At 45.7% G+C, this 18,580-nt stretch overlaps 1 non-coding gene across 1 annotated transcript; it reads left to right on the forward strand.

Annotated features, from left to right (window-relative positions):
• The first annotated feature begins 14,193 nt into the window (after positions 1-14,193).
• On the forward strand, positions 14,194-14,283 carry trnap-agg (transfer RNA proline (anticodon AGG)). Its single transcript is given in 2 exon segments — positions 14,194-14,229; positions 14,248-14,283. It is a non-coding gene; the product is annotated as a tRNA-Pro (tRNA).
• Positions 14,284-18,580: the final 4,297 nt, after the last annotated feature.

Genomic DNA, 18,580 nt, shown 5'->3' on the forward strand with positions numbered 1-18,580 from the left:
TGATTATACAGGCCCACTCTCCACACTAAGAGGAGGAGACTGGTAGATCCTGCTAATTACAGCTATGTTTACCTGGTGGCATACGGCATGCTTGCCTTCATCGGCCGGGGCATTGAGATTCCTATCCCCATCTCACCTGGAAATGCATTGCTGCAGTCACACTGGGGAGAAACCATTCACCTGCTCCGACTGTGGGAAGGGATTCACTCAGTTCACTAACTTGCTGAGACACCAGCAAGTTCACAGTGGGAAGAGGCCAATGACCTCCTCTGAGTGTGGGATGAAACGCCAGCGAGTTCAGACCGGGGAGAAGCCATTCATTTGCTCCGAGTGTGGGAAGAGATTCTCAAGGTCACCTAACCTGCTCGCACACCAGCGAGTTCACACTGAGGACAGACCTTTTAAATGCCCAGACTGTGGGAAGTGCTTTAAAAGTGCTGGGGAACTCATGTCCCATCAACGTGTTCACACTGATGAGAGACCTTTCAGATGCTCTCAGTGTGGAACTACATTCAGGCAATCAAGTGACCTGTCTGTACACCAGCGCACTCACACTGGGGAGAGGCCATTCTCCTGCTCTCAATGTGGGAAGAGATTCACTCACTCATCTAGTCTGCAGAGACACCAGCGAGTTCACACTCACGAGAAACCTTACATCTGCTCCAAATGTGGGAAGGGATTCAGTCAGTCCACCAACTTGCTGACACACCAGCAAGTTCACACGACTGAGAGACCATTTAAATGCCCAGAATGTGGGAAGTGCTATAAAAGTTCTGCAAAGCTGCTGCGCCATCAACATATTCACACTGATGAGACACCGTTCAGGTGCTCTCACTGTGGGACTGGATTCAAGACATCGCCTGTCCTCACATCACATCAGCGCACGCATACTGAGGAGAGACCTTTTAAATGCGCAGAATGTGGGAAATGCTTTAAAAGTTCAGGGGAACTGGTACGTCATCAACGTGTTCACACTGAGGAGAGACCTTTTAAATGTCCAGACTGTGGGAAGGGCTTTAAAATTTCCAGCAATCTGGTGTCCCATCAACGCGTTCACACTGGGGAGAGACCTTTCAGGTGCTCTGATTGTGGGACTGCATTCAGAGAATTATGTCACCTCACTGTACACCAGCGCACTCACACTGGGGAGAGGCCGTTCACCTGCTCAGAATGTGGAAAGGGATTCTCTCATTCATTCAACTTGCTGATACACCAGCGTGTTCACACTGGGGAGAGGCCGTACACCTGCTCTGTGTGTGGGAAGGGATTCGCTCATTCATCCAATCTGCTGACACACCAGCGAGTTCACAAGTGAGCGGATTTTGCCATCAATTACATCCAGAAATGAACCATATTTATTGGGCTCTGTTTCTGCTGATGTTAATAAACTCTTTCTCAGGGCGGCATGGTAACAGTTGTTGGCACTGCTGCTTCACGGCGCTAGGGACCCGAGTTCAATTCCAGCCTTGGAATGCCGGATGACTGCGTGGGTTTCCTCCCACAGTCTAAAGGTTTGTGGGTCAGGTTGATTGGCCATGCTAAGTGGCTCCTCATTGTCAGGGGGATTAGCAGGGCAAATACATGGAGTTACGGGGATAGGGCCTGGATGGGATTGTTATCAGTGTATGCTCAATGGGCCAAATGGCCTCCTTCTGCACTTAGGTATTCTAGATTTGTGTTAAACATCAAAGAACAAAGAAAATTACAGCACAGGAACAGGCCCTTCGGCCCTCCAAGCCTGCACTGACCATGCTGCCTGACTTAACTAAAACCCCCTACCCTTCCGGGGACCATAATCTGTCTATTCCCATCCTATTCAGGGACTTGTCAAGATGGCCCTTAAAAGTCACTACCGTATCCGCTTCCACTATACCCCTGGCAACGTGTTCCAGGCACCCACTACTCTCTGCGTAACAAATTTGCCTCGTACATCTCCTTTAAACCTTACCCCTCTCACCTTAAACCTATGCCCCCTAGTAATTGACTCTTCCACCCTGGGAAAAAGCTTCTGACTATCCACTCTGTCCATGCCTCTCATAATCTTGTAGACTTCTATCAGGTCTCCCCTTAACCTCCGTCGCTCCAGTGAGAACAAACCAAGTTTCTCCAACCCACGGGTCTATCCGAGCACCCAAATACTTCTCGGTTTCGCCTGGGGGGATATAATGCCCTCCATACCAGGCAACATCCTGGTAAATCTTTTCTATACCCTCTCCAAAGCCTCCACATCCTTCTGGTAGTGTGGCGACCAGAATTGAACACTAGATTCCAAGTGCGGCTTAACTAAGGTTCTATAAAGCTGCAACATGACTTGCCAATTTTTAAACTCAATATCCCAGCCGATGAAGGCAAGCATGCCGTATGCCTTCTTGACTACCTTCTCCACCTGCATTGCCACTTTCAGTGGCCTGTGTACCTGTACACCCAGATACCTCTGCCTATCAATACTCTTAAGGGTTCTGCCATTTACTGTATATTTCCTATCTGTATTAGACCTTCCAAAATGCATTATCTCACATTTGTCCGGATTAAACTTCATCTGCCATTTCTCCGCCCAAGTCTCCAACTGATCTATATCCTGCTGTATCCTCTGATGGTCCTCATCGCTATCCGCAAATCCACCAACCTTTGTGTCGTCCGCAAACTTACTAATCAATCCAGTTACATTTTCCTCCAAATCATTTATATATATTACAAACAGCAAAGGTCCCAGCACTGATCCCTGAGGAACACCACTTGTCACAGCCCTCTATTCAGAAACACTTCCACTGCTACCCTCTGTCTTCTTTGACCGAGCCAGTTTTGTATCCACCTCGCTAGCTCACCTCTGATCCCATGCAACTTCACTTTCTGCACCAGTCTGCCATGAGGGACCTTGTCAAAGGCCTTACTGAAGTCCATGTAGACACCATCCACTGCCCTACCCTCATCAATCATCTTCATCACTTCCTCGAAAAACTCGATCAAGTTCGAAAAATATTCACATCGTGAATATTTTTAATAGCTCTAGTGCAAGTCAGTTCCTTTCGAAGGGCTCTCCCTCTCCCGTTTCCTCCATCCTCGACTCCAACAACAAGTGTGAGGAGCTCATGGAAGTACTTTGTCACTAAGATTGAGATAATCCAATCAGCTGTCTCTGTTGCTTTGCTCCATTCCATTAGCCCAATGGGCCAAACTGTCTCTAAACATCCCTCTTGTCTGAGCCCCGAATTCCCACTTTTCTTCATCCAGTCTCCACACACACCAGTGGGTTCATACTGCAGAGAGAGGATTTAAATGCTGAGACTGTGACAGGAGCTTTAAAAACCCACATTCACTGATGGTTTACCAGTGCATTCAGTCCGTTCCACTCCACTCATCTGCTCTCAGTGCAGGGAGAGGTTCAAGCGATTGTCCATCCTGCAGCAACAGCAGAGAGTTCACACCAGGGAGAGGTCATTCACCTGCTCCATGTGTGGGAACAATTCACTGATTCATTCGTTTTGTTAACACACCAGTGAGTTCACACTGATGGTATGTGTTTCAAATGTCTGGATTGTGGGAAATGTTTTAAAATTTCTATGAATCTGATGTGCTATCAGCAGGTTCACACTGACAGCAGACCATCCAGAGTCTCTCACTATGGGACTGGGTTCAGCTGGTCATGTGAACTCAGTGTCCACCAGTGCACTCACTCTGGGAGAGGCTGTTCACTTGCTCCATGTTTAGCAAGAGATTTACTCAGTCATCCCACTTCACTGCACATCAACTTGTTCACACTGATAAGGAACTTTTTCAAACTTCTGACTGTGAGCAGAGATTTAAATGCAAAATGTATCTGCTGATACACAAACACATTCACAGGGTGTTCACCTGCTCCATGTGAGAAGGGATTCATTTGTTTACCTCACATTCTGACACACCAGCAAGTTCATAAGTTACTACAGGGGCTGGATTCTGCTGTTATTGCTGCTGCTGTGAATCACATTCAGGACTGGACTTTGTTCATTCTGATATTTTGGAATTTGTTTCTAATTATGTTAATAATCCCTGTAACTGGACTGGAGTTTAATATTCTAAATAAATGTGAAATAAAACAGTGATATTTGAATACATAGTTGCAGATGTTCATCTTTCCCAGCTGAATGTTTAACATTGCCGGCTGGAGCTCAGAAGGGGCAATCTGGGGGAGGTTCACACAGCAGGAACAGAACTGCAGTCTGTTCCTGCCATAGGGTCACACTGAGAGGGACAAACAGCACTTTGGACTTTCTCATCTCTCTTCACTGACAGCAAAGTGGGTTAATCCTGAGGTGTGTAAGAAATGTGTCCCAACTGCTCTTTTCTATAGTCCAGAGCTCCTAGACATGGAACAGAAGGCTCTTTTAAAACTATGTTTCGAGTCAGGTGAACAATTCTGAAAGAAAATCAAAATATTACAGATGCTGGAAATCGGAAATAAAAACAAAGCAAGAAAAACTCAGCAGGTTTGGTAGCATCTCTGCAGAAACAGAGCAAATGTTTTGGAACTGAAGAGTCATATTGGACTAGAAACATTGACTCTGTTTCTGTCTTTACAAATTCCGTCACAGCTGCCAAGAGTTTGCAAAAATTTTGAACAACGGTGAAGGCTGGAAATGTGCTATCAAATCAAAGATTAGTGTGAAACTGGGACGTGTTCCTGACTGAAAGTGAAACAGCAGGTTTTAATTTCCAGAAGACAAATGATTGTGGTAATTACACTGCACACTATTTCAAGAAAGGTGTTAAGTAATTTAAAATAAGCCTGTTTAAATATATTTTCATAGAAAATAGGAACAGGAGTAAGCCATTCTCGGCCAGGCCAGTCATTCTGATCATGGACCACAAAAGATGTATTTGTATTTGACAACATCAAGTGGCAATGGCGGTACCATTACCCAGCGTGCACCGAGAGGGTGACGATACCCTATCTTCAATACAGGAGATTATTGCGCAGGCTCAGTGCCTCTCTGACTGGAGCATGCGCAGTGCGGTATAGGCAGTGGTCGGATGGGGTGGTGTCGGAGCAGCAGGGAGAGTAGAAACTGATTGGAGACACCGGGTGAGTGAGGTTAAATGGAGCCTGAGAGTCAAAAGGGAGGACTCATAAACACCCGGTAGAGGAAGCGGAGCTTTCATAAACATCGGATATTAGCTTCAAACCACAAATAAGACGCCCGAGGCCCTGCCTGACCGATTTTGCAGTCTCCATCTTTAGAGAAAAATGGGCAGCGTGACCGCCATATTTATTGGGGGCAATGGACAGCAGGGCGGTGGCCATCTTTATAGGGGGCAATGGGCAACAGCGCGCATGTGCAGCCACCACCTCCATAGGAGGCAGTGGGCATTGATTCCAGAAGTTAGTTCCTGGCCTCCAGAATTGGTCTCTTTTCCATTAAGCCACAGGAACATTGAATTATTGCACTACAGAAAATGACTAACCAGTCATGCATGCGCTGGTTCTCTACAAGGGAATCAGCTCATCCCACTACCCTGTCTTTTCACTAACAAGACCAACAGAAAATATTTCCCATCCCCAAAACGGGCGGCGCGGTAGCACAGTGGTTAGCACTGCTGCTTCACAGCTCCAGGGACCTGGGTTCGATTCCCGGCTTGTGTCACTGTCTCCTCGTGTCTGCGTGGGTTTCCTCCGGGAGCTCCGGTTTCCTCCCACAGTCCAAAGATGTGCGGGTTAGGTTGATTGGCAATGCTAAAAAAAATTGCCCCTTAGTGTCCTGGGATGCGTAGATTTGAGGGATTAGCGGGTAAAATATGTAGGGATATGGGGGTAGGGCCTTGGTGGGATTGTGGTTGGTGCAGACTCGATGGGCCGAATGGCCTCTGTTTGTGCTGTAGGGTTTCTATGAAATTACCTGTGGAGAAGATTATGTTTTATCTTCTTGAAGAAAAAAAAAGGACCTCACACGGGGTGGCACAGTGGCACATAGCTGCCTCACAGCGCCAGGGACCCGGGTTCGATTCCTGGCTTGAGTCTGTGTGCAATTTGTATGTTCTTCCTGTGTCTGCGTCGGTTTCCTCTGGGTGCTCTGATTTTCTCCCACAGTCCAAAAGACGCGCTGGTTAGGTGCATTGCCATGCTAAAGTTGTCCCTTCGTGCACCCGAACAGGTGGTGGAATGTGGCGACTAGGGGATTTTCACAGTAACTTCATTGCAGTATTAATGTAATCCTACTTGTGACACCAATAAACAAAAAACAGCTGCAGTCCATGTGGTGAAGGTGCTCCCCTTTAGGTCAAGAGTTACAGGCTATTCACCCAGTGATGAAGGAGGGACAGTGATACATCTCCAAATCAATAATTACAATGTGTATTTATACAGCATCTTTCATGTACTGGAGCATTCTGAGGCGTTTCTCAGGTGTGTTATAAAGCAACATTTGACAGTCATGTGAGCAGACATGAGGGTGGATGGGTGAAGGCTTGGTTAAAGAGGTAGTTTTAATGAGTATCTTAAAGGGGGGAAGGATGACACAGAGGGGGAGCAGTTTAGGGGGAAATTCCAAAGATTATGGCCTTGGTAACTGGGAGTGCGGACACGTATGATGGAGTGATTAAAACTGTGAATGCTGAGGAAGCCGGAATGAAAGGAATGCTGAGATATTGGAGGGTTGTGAGGCGAGAGGAGATTACAGAGATAGGGAGGGGTGAAACCATGGAGGTACTTGAGGACAAGGATGAGAAATTTAAAATGTTGATTCATAAACAGGAGCCTTTGTAGCACAGGGGTGGTGGGTGAACAAGATTTGGAATGAGTAAACATGTGGGCAGCAGAATTGTGATGACCTCAAGTTAATAGACAGGTTGAGTGAGGGAGACCGGCCAGGGGTGTGTTAGAATTATTAAGTCTAATGGTAACAAGCACTCAGATCGTGCATGGATCAGCTGGCGGGGGTATTCGCCGACATCATCAACCTCTCTTTACAACAATCTGAGGTCCTATCTGCTTCAAGAAGATGACCATCATCTCAGTACCAAAGAAAAGCCAGGCAGCGTGCCTTAATGACTATCATCCGGTGGGTCTAACATCCATCATTATGAAGTGCTTCGAAAGGTTAGTCATGGTACGAATCAATTCCAGCCTCTCGGACTGCCTGGATCCACTACAGTTCACCTACCGCCCAACAAGTCCACAGCAGACACCAATTCCCTGGCTCTGCACTCAACCCTGGCGGCACGGTAGCACAGTGGTTAGCACTGCTGCTTCACAGCTCCAGGGTCCCGGGTTCGATTCCCGGCTCGGGTCACTGTCTGTGTGGAGTCTGCACATTCTCCTCGTGTCTGCGTGGGTTTCCTCCGGGTGCTCCGGTTTCCTCCCACAGTCCAAAGATGTGCGAGTTAGGTTGATTGGCCAGGTTAAAAATTGCCCCTTCGAGTCCTGAGATGTGTAGGTTAGAGGGATTAGCGGGTAAATATGTGGGGGTAGGGCCTGGGTGGGATTGTGGTCGGTGCAGACTCGATGGGCCGAATGGCCTCCTTCTGCACTGTAGGGTTTCTATGATTTCTATGATTTCTCATCGAGATTACAAAGACAGTGATGTCAGACTCCTATTTATTGACTACAGTTCAGCCTTCAACATCATTATTCCCACGAAACTCATCTCCAAACTCCGTGGCCTGGGTCTCGGCATCTCCCTCTGCGACTGGATGCTGAACTTCCCACAGACCACAATCAGTAAGGACAGGCAACAACACCTCCTCCACGATCATCCTCAACACCGGTGCCCCACAAGGCTGTGTTCTCAGCCCCGACTATACTCCTTATACACCTATGACTGTGCGGCTAAATTTCCCTCCAAGTCGATTTTCAGGTTTGCTGGTGACACCACCGTAGTGGGTCGGATCTCCAACAATGACAAGACAGAATACAGGAATGAGATAGAGAATCTATTGAACTGGTGCAGTAACAATAATCTCCCCCTCATTGTAAACAGAAATGAAGGAGATTGCCATCGACATAAGGAAACATAGTGGAGAACGTGTCCTGTCTACATCAACGGGGATGAAGTAGAAATGGTCGAAAGCTTCATGTTTTTAGGTGCCCAGATCATTAACAACCTGTCCTGGTCCCTCCAAGCCAACACTATAGTTAAGAAAGCCCACCAACACCTCTACTTTCTCAGAAGACGAAGGAAAATCTCGCAGGATCCAGGGTGAGGTAGCTAAATGGATACAAAATTGGCTTGATGACAGAAGCCAGAGGGTAGTTGTAGAGGGTTGTTTTTCAAACTGGAGACCTGTGACCAGCGGAGTGCCTCAGGGATCGGTGCTGGGTCCATTGTTATTTGTCATTTATATGAATGATTTGGATGAGAATATAAGAGGCATGGTTAGTAAGTTTGCAGATGACACCAAGATTGGTGGCATAGTGGACATTGAAGAAGGTTATCTCGGATTGCAACGGGATCTTGATCAATTGGGTCAGTGAGCCGACGAATGGCAGATGGAGTTTAATTTAGATAAATGCGACGTATTGCATTTTGGTAGATTGAACCAGGGCAGGACTTACTCAGTTAATGGTAGGCCATTGGGGAGAGTTACAGAACAAAGAGATCTAGGGGTACAGGTTCACAGCTCATTGACAGTGGAGTCACAGGTGGACAGAGTGGTGAAGAAGGCATTCGGCATGCTTGGTTTCATTGGTCAGAACATTGAATACAGGAGTTGTTGAAGTTGTACAAGACATTGGTTAGGCCACACTTGGAATACTGTGTTCAGTTCTGGTCACCCTATTATAGAAAGGATATTATTAAACTCGAAAGAGTGCAGAAGAGATTTACTAGGATGCTACCGGGACTTGATGGATTGAGTTATAAGGAGAGCTGGATAGACTGGGACTTTTTTTCTCTGGAGCGTAGAAGGCTGAGGTGTGATCTTATAGAGGTCTATAAAATAATGAGAGGCATAGATGAGCTAGATAGTCAATATCGTTTCCCAAAGGTAGGGGAGTCTAAAACTAGAGGGCATAGGTTTAAGTTGAGAGGGGAGAAATACAAAAGGATCCAGAGGGGCAACTTTTTCACACAGAGGGTGGCGAGTGTCTGGAACAAGCTGCCAGAGTAGAGGCGGGTACAATATTGTCTTTTAAAAACAGTTTAGACAGTTACATGGGTAAGATGGGGAAAGAGGGATAAGGGCCAATTGCGGGCAATTGGGACTAGCTTAGCAGTTTTTTAAAAAGCGCAGCATGGCAAGTTGGGCCTAAGGGCCTGTTTCCATGAGGTAAACCTGTATGACTATGAAATTTGGCATGTTAGCTGTGACTTTCACCAACTTTTACAGATGCACCATAGAAAGAATTAGCATCAGCTTGGTATGGCTCCTGCTCTGCCCAAGACCGCAAGGAACTACAGAAGGTCATGAATGTAGCCCAATCCATCACTCAAACCAGCCTCCCATCCATTGACTCTGTCTACACTTCCCACTGCCTCGGCAAAGCAGCCAGCTTAATTAAGGACTCCATGCACCCCGGACATTCTCTCTTCCACCTTCTTCCGTCGGGAAAGAGATACAAAAGTCTGAGGTCACGTACCAACCGACTCGAGGACAGCTTCTTCCCTGCTGCCATCAGACTTTTGAATGGACCTACGTTGCATTAAGTTGATCTTTCTTTCCACCCTAGCTATAACTGTAGCACTACAGTCTCGTTTCCTTCTCTATGAACGGTATGCTTTGTCTGTATAGCACACAGGAAACAATACTTTTCACTGTATGTTAATACATGTGACAATAATAAATCAAATCAAAACAAAACAAAGGAATGGGTGATGGTTTCAGCCGCAGATGAACTGAGAGTAGACTGGAGTTGGGTGATGTTACTGAGGTGGAACTGGTCTTGGTAATGATGTGGATTTGTGGTCAGATTCTCAGGTTGGGTGAAATATTTTGCTCTGGTTGTGAACAGTCTGGCTCCGTCTCAGACAGTTTCCGAGGAGAGGGATGGAGTCAATGGGTAGAATTTGTAGCAGAGAGCGGTGACAATAACTGCACTTTTCCCAGGATTAAAATGGAGGAAAATTCTAGCCCAGAGCTGGAGAGATTTTTCAGGGAATCAAAGGATTCGGGGAGGGGGTGGGAAATTGGAGGTAAAACCAGCTCAATTTCACAACCTGCCTTTCTGTTTTTGAGAGTTCTCTCTCACTCCCTTTTTCCTGTTTTAAATCAATTTCACAGGGCGTTAGAAGGGGAAGATTTGCAGTCAGGGAAACTGAAACCAAACATCACATCAGGATCTGAATATCATCGGGTTTTTAACATGCAAGAAAACAGCAATGTTCACAGTGTAGATAAACCGTGGAAATCTGGGGACTGTGAGAAGGGATTCAGATCCCCGTCTGAGCTGGAAACTCATCAGCCCTGTCACACTGGGGAGAGGCCATTCACCTGCCCTGAGTGTGGGAAGGGATTCACTTGGTCATCCAACCTGTTGAGGCACCAGCGTGTTCATAATGCGCAGAAGCCATTCACCTGTCCCGAGTGTGGGAAGGGATTCACTCGATCATCTGGGCTGCAACAACACCACCGAATTCACACTGGGGAGAGGCCATTCACCTGCTCCAAGTGTGGGAAGGGATTTACTGATTCATCCACTCTGCTGAAACATCAGCAAGTTCACACTGATGAGAGACCGTTTAAATGCCTGGACTGTGGGAAGTGCTATAAAAGTTCTCAGAACCTAATGCGACATCAGCATGTTCACACTGACGAGAGACCCTTCAGATGCTCTCACTGTGAGACTGGGTTCAGACAATCATCTGAACTCGCTGCACATCAGCGAATTCACACTGGGGAGAAGCCGTTCATCTGTTTCAAATGTGGGAAGAGATTCACTCGATCATCAGGGCTTCTACAACACCATCGAGTTCACACAGGGGAGAGAACATTCACCTGCTCCAAATGTGGGAAGGGATTCAGCGATTCGTCCACTCTGCTGAAACACCAGCGAGTTCACACTGACGAGAGACCTTTTAAATGTGCTGACTGTGAGAAATGCTATAAAGGTTCTGTGGACCTGATGCGCCATCAGCTTGTTCACACTGACGAGAGACCGTTCAGGTGCTCTCACTGCGGGACTGGGTTTAGACAATTATGTCAACTGACTGCACACCAGCGGGTTCACACTGGGGAGAAGCCATTCATCTGTTTGCAGTGTGAGAAAAGATTCACTCAATCAGCCACCCTGCAGAGACACCAGCGAATTCACACTGGGGAGAGACCATTCACCTGCTTCGTGTGTGGGAAGAGATTCACTCGCTCATCCACCCTGATGAGTCACCAGCGAGTTCACAAATAATCAGTGACTGGATTTTACTGTAAATCACATCCAGGAATGAATTCTGTTCATTGACGTCCATTTTTTTAAACGGGTGAAGTGAGTGGTAATTACAAAAGGAGACAGAATGGCTGTGTGAATTTAAACTGAGAGGATTTTTTATGCATTTGTGGGACATGGGCGTCACTGCATGGCCGGCATTTATTGCCCATCCCTAGTTACCATCGAACTGAGTGGCTCACTGGGCCATTTCAGAGGGCAGTTGACAGTCAGTCACATTGCTATGGCTCTGGAGTCACATGTAGGCCAGACCAGGTAAGGACAGCAGATTTCCTTCCCCAAACGGACATTCATGGGGTGGCACAGTGGTTAACACTGTTGCCTCACAGCGCCAGGGACCCGGGTTCGATTCCCGGCTTGGGTCACTGTCTGTGTGGAGTTTGCATGTTCTCTGCGTGGGTTTCCTCCGGGTGCTCCGGTTTCCTCCCACAGTCTGAAAGACATGCTGGTTCGGTGCATTGACTCGAACAAATGCCGGAGTGTGGCAACCAGGGGAATTTCACAGTAACTTCACTGCACTGTGAATGTAAGCCTACTTGTGACTAATAAATAAACTTTACTTTTTGCTTTACTGAACCAAATGGTTTTTTTCTGACAATTAACAATGGTTTCATGGTCAGCAGTAGATTCTTAATTCTGATTTTTTTTTATTGAATTCAATTATTTTTATTGAATTAAATGTACGAGGCAAGTTTTTTTTTACAAAGACTGGCAGGTGCCTGGAACTCGCTGCTGGGGGAGGTAGTGGAAGCAGATATGATAGTGACTTTTAAGGGACACTGGACAAATGCATGAATAAGATGGGAATAGAGGGATATGGTCCCCAGAGGCCTTTTTAGTTCAGACGGGCAGCATAATCAGTGCAGGCTTGGAGGGCCAAAGAGCCTGTTCCTGTGCTATAATTTTCTTTTTTCTTGTTCTTTGTTCAAATTACACCACTTGCTGTGGTGGGATTTGAACCCGGTCCCCAGAACATTAGCTGAGTTTATGGATTAAGTCCAGGGATAATACCATTGGGCCATCACCTCCCATCTGGAACAAAACTGTTTTCACCACTAAGGCTCTGCTGTGATGTAATAGTCTCTATGACATCATCGCAGCAGGACTGGATGACATCATCAGAGTCCATTGTTTCTGAATGATCCACATCAATAACAACAGGAAATACTCATCAAGCTGAGCACATTATCTAGGCTGACACTGCAGTCTGACATTGAGGGACTGCTGCACTCTGACACACACTGTCCTTCACATGGAGCTTGTGGAGCTCTGGCCACAACCTTCCAATCCTTATAGAGTCGTAGTGACAAAGGACAGAGAATGTAAATGTTACATCCCTGTTCAAAAACACAGCAATTACAGAACAATCAGCTTAACATCAGCGGTGGGGAAAAGCCAATAATCTGGGACACAATCAACTGACACTTGGAAAAGTATGGATTATAATTTCCAGTATTTTCTGTTTTTAAATACTGAAAACTTCCCTAGATCTCAAGGCTGGGAGAGACATTCTAGAAAGTATAGGGAGCTGGGACTTGTCCATGATAAGAAACAATACTTTTCATTTTATGCTAATACAATAATAAGTCAAATTTTAAAAAAATGAGTGTAACTGAAGGTCTGAGACTGAAATAATCTGGAGTTAAAAGGAGAAAAGAACCAAAAAACAGAAGTCAGTAACAAGACATCAATTAATCTCTTATCCTGGAGAAATCAAGGATTTAACACACCGTGTGTTTGGAACAAAGCTGATTTATTTAACAGATTTCAGAATATTAAATTCCAGGTCAGTTAGAGATTAACATCAGAAGAAATAAATGTTAATTGTCTGATTGAAGATGGTCGAGAGGAGATTAATACAGGTATTCAAGATCCTGAGGAATTGGGCAGGTGAAATAGTGAGAAAATGTTCCCACCAAGAGAACATCAAGAACTAGAGGGCACAGACCTACGTTAATGGGGAAAACAGAGTCAAAGTGATGCAAGGAAAATTATTTTCACCTCGTGAGTGGTTGGAGTCTGGAATAAACTTCCTGTGAGAGCAGTGGAGGCAGGTTTGATCAAGGTACTCAAAAGAGAATTGGATTGTTATCTGAAAAGAAAGAGTGTGCAAGGTTACAGAAGTATGGCAGGGGAATGGGATAAGGCTCTTTCAGTGAGCCAGTGCAGACTTGGTGGGCTGAATGGCCTCTTTCTGTACTGTGAAGAATCGGTGACGAGAGTTCCTGTCTCTCCACAGTGAATGAGGCTCCCGCGGACCTCAGACAAAATCTGGCACAGGTCGATAATCAATGATTCATTGTCAGGACAACACATGGGGTTAAACTTCAGAGAAAATTTACTCATAGTGAACGTGACAATACAGCCCCGTCTGAGTGCTTTCCCTCACTGAGGTTACTGATTGTCACTGTTGGGAAATTTGACATGTTTTTACTCATATTACTATCACATCAAGTCCAATCGCTCCCCGATCCTTTCACACAAACCCGCAGATCTCCCAGGTGAACCATGTCATCAGTCTGTACTTTAAATGTTCCAGATCTTTTAACTGTCTGACAGACAACACCTTTCAAAAGTGATCAAATATCAAAGGCAGACTCAGAGTTGTCACATGTTGAAGTCGCTGGGTTAAAATAATTGACTGTAACATGTGTGCTTTATAAACAAAAGCCCCCAGTTGCAAACAGTCGAGGTAACAATATTGGACGGATATTTTGCTGGAACTTAAAGTCCACAAATGCCGATGCGGTGAGTTATTTAAACAATTTCGGCGTTCACTCGAGGTGTCAGAACTGCTTTGTAGAAAGTTAAACAATTTTTATTTCGCTACCGGCTGACGTGCAGGCTCGTTGGTCTAGGGGTATGATTCTCGCTTAGGGTATCGCAATCCATTAGCATGCGAGAGGTCCCGGGTTCAAATCCCGGACGAGCCCCTCATTTGTTTCTTTTTGACCAAGTCAGATGTTGTGATTTGTTTCAGGTGCAAAGGGCTTTCTGCTGACTGGCTCCGAAAAAGAGTCAAAGAGGCACAGAGTTTTACAGCACGGAAAGAGCCCACTCGGACACCCATGTGACATCTGGACGGGAAACGTTAGTTCTGATTCTCGCTCCACAGATAGTGCCAGAAATACTGGCATAACCCAGTATTTTCTGTTTCTATTTCATATTTCGAAAGTCCGCAGTGTGCTGCATTATATAAGACTGTAGGTTTTGGGCTGACAAGTGGCAAGTAACATTCGCGCCACACAAATGCCAGACAATGTCCATCACCTTAAGAGAAAATCTAACCACCGCCTCTTGACTGTTTTTCCACCACTGAATCCCCCGCTGTTAACATCCTTACGGTCAGCATTGACCAGAAACTCAATTGGACTCGCCACATAAACACAATGGCGACAAGAGCAGGTCAGAGGCCAGGAATACTGCGGCGAAAAACTCACCTCCTGACTCCCCAGAGCCTGTCCACCATCTACAAGGCACAGGTCAGGAGCGTGATGGAATATTCCCACCTCGCCTGGATGGGTGCAGCTCCAACAACACACAAGAAGATTGACATCATCCAGGACAAAGCAGCCCGCTTGATTGGCACCACATCCACAAGCATTCATTATTAAACTAGAAAGAGTGCAGAAAAGATTTACTAGGATGCTACCGGACTTGATGGTTTGAGTAATAAGGAGAGGCTGGATAGACTGGAACTTTTTTCTCTGGAGCTGAGGAGGCTGAGGATGAAGTTCTGGAGGCCTATAAAATAATGAGGGGCATAGGTCAGCTAGATAGTCAATATCTTTTCCCAAAGGTAGGGGAATCGAAAACTGAGCCGCCTCGCGGAAATGTCCTCCGTGCCTTTTTCTACCGCGCGGAGGCGTTTCCTGTGCGGGCTGCTGCTGCACACCTTCCACTACCGCCTCCTCGCCTGTCGCCCGGATACACCTTGGCGGGCCTTGTTGCCGCCGGGCGGCGGAGGTCCCCGCTGGAGGTCCCTCTACGGAGGGATCTCCCCCAATTACGTCGGGGACCTGGGGTGGAGGGTGATGCATGCAGCAGTTCCGCACAACCGTAGGATTCACTGGTTCACGGGCTCCGAAGACTGCCCTTTCTTTAAATTTAAAGCCCTTTGCTTTAAATTGAGGGGTGATAGATATAGGACAGATGTCAGAGGTAGGTTCTTCACTCAGAGAGTAGTAAGGGCGTGGAATGCCCTGCCTGCAGCAGTAGTGGACTCGCCAACATTAAGGGCATTTAAATGGTCATTGGATAAACATAAGGATGATATGGGAATAGTGTAGGTTAGATGGGCTTTAGATTGGTTCCACTGGTCGGCGCAACATCGAGGGCCGAAGGGCCTGTACTGCGCTGTAATGTTCTATGTTCTAGAGTGTGGTTGTAGAGGGCTTTCTTTAAAACTGGAGGTCTGTGGCCAGCGATATGCCTCAGGGATCAGTGCTGGGTCCACTGTTATTTGTCATGTATATTAATGATTTGGATGAGAATATAGGTGGCATGGTTTGCAGATGACACCAAGATTGGTGGCATAGTGGACAGTGAAGAAAGTTATCTCTGATTGCAACGGGATCTTGATCAATTGGACCAGTGCGCTGACGAATGGCAGATGGAGTTTAATTTAGAGGTGATGCATTTTGGTAGATCGAACCAGGGCAGGACTTACACAGTTAATGGTAGGGCGCTGGGGAGAGTTACAGAACAAAGAGATCTAGGGGTACAGGTTCATAGCTCCTTGAAAGTGGAGTCACAGGTGGACAGAGTGGTGAAAAAGGCATCGGCATGCTTGGTTTCATTGGTCAGAACATAGAATACAGGAGTTGGGACGTCTTGTTGAAGTTGGACAAGACATTGGTGAGGCCACGCTTGGAATACTGTGTACAGTTCTGGTCACCCTATTATAGAAAGGATATTATTACATTAGAAAGAGTTCAGAAAAGATTTACTAGGATGCGACCGGGACTTGATGGATTGAGTTATAAGGAGAGGCTGGATAGACTGGGACTTTTTTCTCTGGAGCGTAGGAGGCTGAGGAGTGATGTTATAGAGGTCTATAAAATAATGAGGGGCACAGATCAGCGAGATAGTCAATATCTTTTCCCAAAGGTAGGGGAGTCTAAAACTAGAGGGCACAGGTTTAAGGTGAGAGGGGAGAGATACAAAAGTTCCAGAGGGGCAATTTATAATTGCTGGAGGATCTTGTTGCCGGATTACACTGAATACAGCGTATTACTGAATTACAGCGTATTACGTATTATGTTACAGAGCAGTAATCCAGGAGAACTGGAGTAATTGTTGGATTACACAGTGATATGTTACAGAGCGTATTTTTCTTATTCCTAAGAAAAATACAGCAGCGTAATCCTGCAACAAGAAAGATCCTCCAGTAGTCTGAGAATTCACTGATCTCCCAAGCAGAGGCCATTTACCTCGGATCACCACCAGAGGGAGCTCCCTCACCGTGTTTGTGTGATCACGGTATCAGGAGTGGGTTCCATGACACATTGATACAGGGAAACATAAATCAGGAGAACTGGATTAATTGTTAGATCACACAGTGAAGTGATACAGAGCATTAATGTAGGAAAACTGCTTTAATTGTTAGATTACACAGTGATATGTTACAGAGCAGAAATCCAGGGGAACTGGATTAATTGTTGGATTACACAGTGATATATTACAGAGCAGGAATCCAGGGGAACTGGATTCATTGTTAGATTACACAGTGATATGTTACAGAGCAGTAATCCAGGGGAACTGAATTAATTGTTAGATTACACAGTGATATGTTACAGAGCAGTAATCCAGGGGAACTGGATTAATTGTTGGATTACACAGTGAAATGTCACAGAGCAGTAATCCAGGGGAACTGGATTAATTGTTGGATTACACAGTGATATGTTACAGAGCAGGAATCCAGGGGAACTGGATTAATTGTTAGATTACACAGTGATATGTTACAGAGCAGGAATCCAGGGGAACTGGATTAATTGTTAGATTACACAGTGATATGTCACAGAGCAGGAATCCAGGGGAACTGGATTAATTGTTAGATTACACAGTGATATGTTACAGAGCAGATATGGATGTTAAGTTTGCTGACGACACAACGATAGATTGGAAAATGAATGGTGATGAGGATGTAAGGGGACGATGAAGGGACATAAATAGTTCAGTGAATTGGCAAAGCTTCGCCAAATTGTGTTTATGTGGGCGGATGTGAAAATGTACATTTTGGCCTGATGAATATAAAATACACTTAATAACTAAATGGTGCGAGATCACAACATTCTGAGGGACAGAGGGATTGGGCCGTCCTTGGGCATGAATCAAAAGGGGCTAATATACAGGTACAGCAATTAATTAGAAATGTCATAAAATGGTACCATTTATTACGAGAAAATGTATTATTAAATAGGACGGGTCAGAAATTCCTCATATAGGAGCAGAATTAGGCCATTCGGCCCATCGAGTCCGTTCCGTCATTCGATCATGGCTGATATGCTCCTCATCCCCATTTTCCTGCCTTCTCCCCATAACCCTTCAACCCATCACCAATTAAAAATCTGTCTAACCCCTCCTTAAATTTACTCACTGTCCCAGCATCCTCCGCTCTTTGGGGTAGCGAATTCCACAGATTCACAACCCTTTGGGAGAAGTAGTTTCTCCTCAACTCTGTTTTAAATTTGCTGCCCCTTATCCTAAGACTGTGACCTCTCGTCCTAGAATGCCCCACAAGAGGAAGCATCCGCTCCACGTCTACTTTATCCGTACCTTTTATCATCTTGTCAGTGATCTCTCATTCTTCTAAATTCCAGTATGTTTCCATTGTGCAAGGCATTGGAGAGACCACATCTGGAGTATTGTGTACAATACTTGATTCCTTATCTATAGAAAGATGGTAATGTGTTAGAAAACTGCCCCAGGCTCCTGTGAATTCCTCCAACTCGTATTTAATTAGACTTGAATTGATTTATTTTAAAACGGTTTATTTTAAACATATTGAGAGCGGCCTGAAAGTGGTAGACTGGGGACTATCACACAAATGCTCTCAGTCTGATGGTGTGGGGGTATTGTCACTGGGCTGGGAGCCCAGAGCCAGCCAGCTTCCAATCACACCACAGCAAATAGTGAAATCTCAATTCAATAAAAATCTGTCATTAAAGGCCTGGTGATGGCCATGAAACCATTGCCGTTAAAACCCATTTGGTTCACCGATGCCCTTCA

This window comes from Mustelus asterias, unplaced genomic scaffold, assembly GCF_964213995.1.
Source record: "Mustelus asterias unplaced genomic scaffold, sMusAst1.hap1.1 HAP1_SCAFFOLD_1075, whole genome shotgun sequence".
Lineage (NCBI taxonomy): Eukaryota > Metazoa > Chordata > Chondrichthyes > Carcharhiniformes > Triakidae > Mustelus > Mustelus asterias.